This window comes from Rhinopithecus roxellana, chromosome 12, assembly GCF_007565055.1.
Source record: "Rhinopithecus roxellana isolate Shanxi Qingling chromosome 12, ASM756505v1, whole genome shotgun sequence".
Taxonomy (NCBI): Eukaryota; Metazoa; Chordata; class Mammalia; order Primates; family Cercopithecidae; genus Rhinopithecus; species Rhinopithecus roxellana.
In genome coordinates, this window is record NC_044560.1 from 68,204,611 (window position 1) to 68,212,223 (window position 7,613).

The window sequence follows — 7,613 nt, forward strand, 5'->3', positions numbered from 1 at the left end:
AGAATTTTAGTGGGCGTTCAAAATTCAATCATTGTAGACTAAGTCCTGTGCAACAGAAATTTTTTTCCCAACTGGTAGGCCTATTTGAATAATAATCCAGTTGGTTTTGAAAATTGCAGTCAAGATTTCAAATACTATTTTATAAGCCATTATTTTAAGCTGATAATATTCTTTGCATAAGCAAATAAACAAAAGGAACACTAATAAAAACTCTATATTTTGACTCTTCCTGCTTTTTAACTTTTTGTTGTTTCTATTTATATCTTGCTGTACTATGGCTTGAAAAGTTGTGGTTATTATTTCTGATTCATTCATCTTTTAGTCTTTCTGTTTAAGATAAGAGCAGATTACACACCACAGTTATGGTGTTATAATATTTTCTGTTTTTCTATGTACTTCTTATTACCAGTGAGCCTTGTACCTTCAGATGATGTCTTATTGCTCATTAATGTCCTTTTCTTTCTTATTGAAGTACTCCCTTTAGCATTTCTTGTGGGATGGGTCTGGCATTGATAAAGTCCCTCGGCTTTTGTTTGTCTGGGAAAGTATTTCTCCTTCATGCTTGAAGAATATTTTCACTGGATATACTATTCTGGGGTAAAAGTGTTTTTTTTTCTTTCAGCACTCTCTCCTGGCCTGTAAAATTTGCACAGAAAAGTCTGTTGCCAGACGTATTGGACCTCCATTGTATGTTATTTGTTTCTTTTATCTTGCTGATTTTAGGATTCTTTCTTTAACCTCGACCTTTGAAAGTCTGACTATTAGATGTCTTGAAGATGGGTCTGGTATTGATGAAATCCCTCAGCTTTTGTTTGTCTGGGAAAGTATTTCTCCTTCATGTTTGAAGAATATTTTTACTGGATATACTGTTCTGGGGTAAAAGTGTTTAACTTCTTTGAGTTAAATCTGCTTGGTGTTCTATAACCTTCTTATACTTAGATCTTGGTATCTCTCTCTGGGTTTGGGAAGTTCTCTGTTAGTATCTCTTTGAATAAACTTTCTACCCCTATCTCTTTCTTTACCTCCTCTTAAAGGCCAATAACTCTTAGATTTTCTCTTCTGAGGCTATTTTCTAGATCCCACAGGCAAGCTTCATTGTGTTTTATTCTTTTTTTCTTTTGTCTCCTCTGACTGTATATTGTCAAATAGCTTGTCTTCAAGCTCACTAGTTCTTTCTTCTGCTTAATCAATTCTGCTATTACAAGGTTCTGATGCATTCTTCAGAAAGTCAATTGCATTTTTCAACTCGAGAATTTCTACTTATTCTTATTAATTATTTCAACCTGTTAGATTTATCTGATAGAATTCTGAATTCCTTCCTATGTTATCTTGAATTTAGTTGAGTTTCCTCAACACTGCTATCTTGAATTCTCTGTTTGAAAGGTCACATATCTCTGTTTCTCCAGGATTGGTCCCTGGTGCCTTATTTAGTTCATTTGGTTAGGTCATGTTTTTCTGGATGGTCTTCATGCTTGCGAATGTTCATCTGTATCTGTGCATTGAAGAGTTTGGTGTTTATTGTAGTCTTCAAAGTTTCGTCTTGTTTGTTTGTACCTACCTTTCTTGAGAAGGCTTTCTAGGTATTTGAAAAGACTTGGGATTGTGATCCATGTCTACATTAGGGGGCACCCCAAGTCCAGTAACACTATGGTTCTTGCAGACTCGTGAAGTACTGCCTTGATGATCTTGGATAAGATCTGGAATAAGTCTCTGAATTATTCAGCAGAGATCCTTATTCTCCTCCCTTACTTTCTCCCAAACAGTTGAAGTTTCTGCCTCTGTTCTGAACCACCTGGAGCTGGCGGTGGACTAATACAAGCACCCCTGTGGCCACCACCACTATGACTACATTGGGTCAGACCTGAAGTCAGCACAGCACTGGGTCTCATCCAAGACCTGTTATAACCGCTACCTGGCTACTGCCTATGTTTACTCAAGACCTTGGAGCTCTACAGTCAGCAGGTGGGGAAGCCTGCCAGTCTTACATACTTTTCTTCAGGGTGGCAAGTTCTTCCAGGTCCCAGAGGGTCCAGAGGTGCTATCTGGGAACCAAGGACTAGAGTCAAAAACCTTAGAAGTCTACCTGGTATTCTATTGTACTGTGACTGAGCTGGCACTCAACCACAATGTGCAGCCTTCCCACTCCTCCCTCCCCTTTCCACAGGCAGAAGATCCTCACTCAGTGGCCACCACCACAGGTCCATGGGAAGTCCTGCCAGGCTGCTGTCAATGTTCCCTTAAGGCCCAAGGGTTCTTCAGTCAGCTTGTCACGAATGCTGCCTGGACTGCAATTCACACTTCAGGGCAGTGGGCTCCACTCTGGCCCAGCACAGGTCCAGAGATGCCATCCAAGAGCAGAGGCCTGGAATCAGGGACCCCAAGAACCTGCTTTGTGCTCTACCCTGCTGTGGCCAAGCTGTTACCAAGGGTGCAAGGCAAAGCCCCCTAATTTTTCCCTCTGAGTTTCTCAAGCAGGAGTCTCTCCCTTTAGCCACCACAGCTGGGAATGTGTGAAGTTTCACCTGAAGCCAGAAAGTCTCAGAGTCTCACCCAAGGCCCATAATATATGACCAGGGTATTGTTACTGGTTATTCAGTGCCCATGGGCTCTTTAATCAGCAGATGATAGGTCCTGTCAGGACTGAGTTCTTCCCTTCAAGGTAGGAGGTTCCCTTCTGGCCCAGGGTGTGTCTAGTAACATTGTCCAGGAGCTAGGGCCTAGAAAGGGGGCCTCAAACTCTGACTGGTGCCCTATCTTACTGTGACTGAGCTAGTATCCACCATGCAAGACAAAGTCCTCCCCACTCATCCTTCTCCTTAAGTAGAAAAAGGAGGGAGCCACGAGCTGTGCAGCCTGGGGTTGGGGGAAGGGTGGCACATATACTTCCTTAGCTGCCCCAGCTACTGACTCAGTAGGTCACATGCTGCCCCCATTCATTAGCTCTGAGCCCAGTTCAGACCTAGGGCTCTCCTAGGAGTTGCAGTCCTTGTGACCTAGACTACCTTTCAAGTTTATTTAATACCCCAGGGCACTTTAGCTTATGGTGGGAAAGCTTGCCAAAACTCAAGTGCTAACCACTGGGATGGGTGAGTCCCCTCTGGCTAGGGCTGGTTTAAATACTACCTCTGTGGGTAGGAGTCAGCTGATTTCAGTATTGTTTTGCTTTCTGCTGTGACAAGGCACCTCTGAGTTCACTGCAATGTTTCACAATTGCTGTACTCTTCCTCTCCCAAGTACACAGATTCATTCTCCATGCCTTGCAGCAGCTGCCAGGGAATAGGGGGGAAGAGTGGCATCAGTGATTCAAGACTGTCTCCTACCCTCTTCAGTGCCTCTTTCAGCAATATGAAGTTAAAACTAGGTACTGTGGGTGCTTGCTTGATCTTTGGTTCTTATGAAAGTGCTTTTATCATGTAGATGGCTGTTAAATTGGTATCCTTGTGGGGGTGGAGTGGGACAATCAGTGCAGCATTCTATTCACCCAACCTGCTCTACTCCTTTTGTTCCATAGTCAAGGTTTCAGGGACACACTGATTAGAGTTCACTATCAAAATTCACAAGATAAAAACATTTTATTCACAAGCTTTAAACATCATTGTGTTTAAAAACATGTTCAAAAGTTAGTCGTGCTCTCAAATGTCCCATTTGGCAACAATTTTGATAGGTCCAATAAAATTCCTATTCACTAGATTTTAAAGTATTTAAATATGGCTGCTTTGAATGCTTTGAAGCCACAGCTGGTGCCAATGTGTTGATAAAAATTATTCAGGAAAGAAAGTCCAAGAATACGGATGACATTGATATATTTTCCAGGCAAGGTGTATAGATCAAATATCAAGCTATACTTGCCAGCTCTGATGAATAATTAATGGAGACTTAGACATTTAGCACATGGCAGTATATAGTTGAATAAAGAAAATTAAACACAATTTTAGAGTCTTACCATGTGCTCTCTTCCACTGGTTTCTATCACTGAGACTGTGATATAAGTGGTTCTATGCTATTTTCTCCCCTTTACCTGCCACCAAACAAAAGTAAATAATGTCACTCTCCTATTTGTTTCATATTCTACATCTTGTAAAGTACTTTTACATGCATTGCTAATTTAGCCCTCACACACAAATAAAACAGAGTTTGTGAAACTGGCAAGGTAGGCATTATTATTCATATTTTAAAAACTAAGAAAAGTGAAGTAACCTATGCAAGAATCCAGAAAAACAATAAACTCATAAATTTTTTTTGAAGTGCCCCAACTATCAGTGCATTAACCAAAATTAAGTCAAACACTCTGAAACTCATCAAACATTTAGAAACCTTTGGCTCACATCCTTGGAGGCCAGACCAGCTCCAGAGGGACCAAGAAGCAAGAATGGAGTTGGAATGCGCTCCAGAAGCCCATTCTTGAAGCTCTTGGAGTCTATTCTAGATGAATGAATTGCAGGATAGCTCTTAGGATCTGAAAGTAGAAGAAGATATCAATTCTAGGATGTTGTGTTAAGTTACAATGGTATATTCTAGTGGGTAGAATTGAGAGTATTTCTAATATCCAACAGAGTTAATAATACTGATACTGTCAACTAAAAAAAAAAAAGTTAAGCATCTGCCTTTGCTTATACATGGCTAGGTCTCAAATATTTCCAAACCATATGTGGATTTAACATGGATTTGATGATACTGTATAGCTGCTTTTTGATTTCTTGGTTGATTTTTTTGAGGTGGGGAGGTTGGAAAGAGAACAGAAAAGGCCAAATGAAAAGGATTATTGCCAGAAAAATGTTTTAGTCCATGTTTCATTTCAAATTGTTGGATTTAAGAGTTAAATTTCGTTTGAGTTTATAATTTCCTGATGTTTTTGCTTACTTTACTTAGAGTAGATATATAACTGAATGTCTATAAGTTATTCTCATGATGTCATCTATAAATTACTTAATTCATGATACATATGCAGGTATATATGTAAAATGTAGAACTCAGACTAAAAAATGTGGAGATTAGAATGACATAAGAGAATATTAATATTGTATGCCCTAACATGGTAGAAATTACAACAAACACATTGGAAGAGAAATGGGAAAGAAAGTGGGTAAAAAAAAAATATTGATTTTCCTAGATATGTACTATCTGGAGTAAAAAGATATCACTTAAAAATGACATATGAGTAAATCTATATGAATATTTCACAATACAGTTGTAAATTCTAAAGCTAGTGATATAGATGAGGTAGGGAAAGGAGGAAAAGTATGAAAGATCTCAATTTTATATTTACTCATATAAGGGAATTAAAGATATGAATAAGCATATTAAATAAAGCTGTAATTACAAAGGTGACAGTGAAAACAAAGTTACATATCTTTTAAAATATCAGTAGAATCACATACAGAAAGCAAAGCAAAGCAAACAGAGAACAGGCCTTATGCTACACTGCCTTCTTTTTCCTAGCCTGCACCTATGGCCTTGAGAGTTCTCTAAGATCAGCTGACAGAGGAAAGAAAGGCCACAGCTTGGTTTACAGATGGCTCTGTATGACAGGCAGGAATCACCTGAAAGTGGACAGCTGCAGCACTACAGCCCCTTTCTGGGCCATCACCAACCAACAATGGTAAAGGAAAATGCTCCCAGTGGACAGAACTTTGGGCAGTACACCTGGTCATGCACTGTGCTTAGAAAGAGAAATGGCCAGATGAACCATTATATACAGATTCCGGGCCTGTGACCAATGGTTTAGCTAGATGGTCAGGCACTTGGAAGGAGCACGATTGGAAAACTGGTAACAAGGAAATTTGGAGAAGAGGTAAGTGGATAGACTTATTTCAATGGACAAAAAACCATGAAGATATCTGTGTCTCACATAAATGCTCACCTAAGGGTGACCTCAGCAGAGGAGGCTTTTAATCAAGTGGATAGGATGACCCATTCTGTGGACACCAGTCAGCCTCTTTCCCTAGCCACTCCTGTCATTGCCCAATTGGCTCATGAACCCAGTGGCCATGTGGCAGAGATGGAGGTTGTGTATGGGTTCAGCAATACAGACTTCCATTTACCAAGGCAGACCTGGCTACAGCCACTGCCACATGCCAGTCTGCTAGCAGCAGAGACCAACACTGAATCCAAAAATGACACCACTCCCCAGGGTGATCAGCCAGCTACTGGTGGTAGGCTGATTACATGGAACTTCTTCCATCACAGAAGGGGCAGTCTATTTCTTACTAAAATAGACTTAACTCTGGATATGGATATGCCTTCTCTGCATGTAATGCTTCTGCCAGAACTACCATCCGTGGACTTACAGAAGTCTTATACACTGTCCTGGTATGCTGCACAGCTCTGCTTCCAATAAGGAAAACATTTCACAGCAAAGGAAGTGCAGCAATGGGCCTATGCTCATGGCATTCACTGGTCTTACCATGTTCCCCACCATCTGAAGAGCTGGTTTGACAGAACAATGAAATGGTCTTTTGAAGAGGCAGTTACAATACCAGCTAGGTGGTAACATCTTGCAAGGTGGGGATGAGGTTCTCTAGAAGGCTGTATATGCTCTGAATCAGTGTCCAATGTATGATGCTATTTCTCCCACAGCCAAGATTCATCATCCAGGAGTCATTGGGGTGGAAATGGAAGTTGCACCACTCACTATTACCCCTAGTGACCCACTAGCAAAAATGTTGCTTCCAGTTTTTGCAACCTTATGCCCTCAGTCTCAGAAAGAGAAAGGCTTTCACCAAGAGACACAATGATTCCACTGAACTGGAAGTTAAGCCTGCTGTCTGGTTACTTTGGGCTCTTCAAGCCTCTTAATCAACAGGCAAGGAAGGAAGTTAATGCTCTGACCAGGGTGATTTGTCCCAACTACAAAGAGAAAGTTAAACTGCTATGCCACAGTGGAAGTAAGGAAGAGTATGTCTGCAATACAGAAGAGCCCTTAGGGCATTTCAGGATTACCATGCAACATGTTTAAGGTCAACAGAAAACTACAACAGCCCAATCCAGGCAACATTACACTACCAACATCTCCAAATCTTAGAGAGTGAAGATTTAGACCTCTTAACCAGGAAAAGAACCATTACCAGCTGAGGTGTTTGCTGAAAACAAAGGGAATACAAAATCGGTAGTGGAAAAAGGTAAATACTAGCTATGACCATATGGCCAGCTATAGAAACAAGGACTGTAGTTGTCATGAGTGTTTTCCCCTTATTTTGTTACGAATGTGTGTGACACACACGGAGACACACACCTCAAATACCTTTGTTTTCTTTCTTATCATGTAAAAAAATACTGATTTTATATCATAGTATTTTTAAGTATTGTTAATTTTACATCATAGTATTTAAGTTATAGGATGTCAAGGAGAAGAATAAACATCACCCAATAACTTTTCTTTCTTTTCTGAGGAAATGGTAGGTGCTTTTTTGGTTATGTATGGTATAGCTGTATCATGTTAGGGAGAATTATAGCCTTGTTATTGTCTTTATTTGGAGATTAAATATGTTTAATGAGATGCATTTGGGGGCCGACTTGACAAGGGGGAGACTTGTGATAGTTAATTTTATGTGTCAATTTGATTGGGTCAGGAGTGCCCAGAAATTTGGTTAGACGTTGTTCTGGGTGTGTGATAT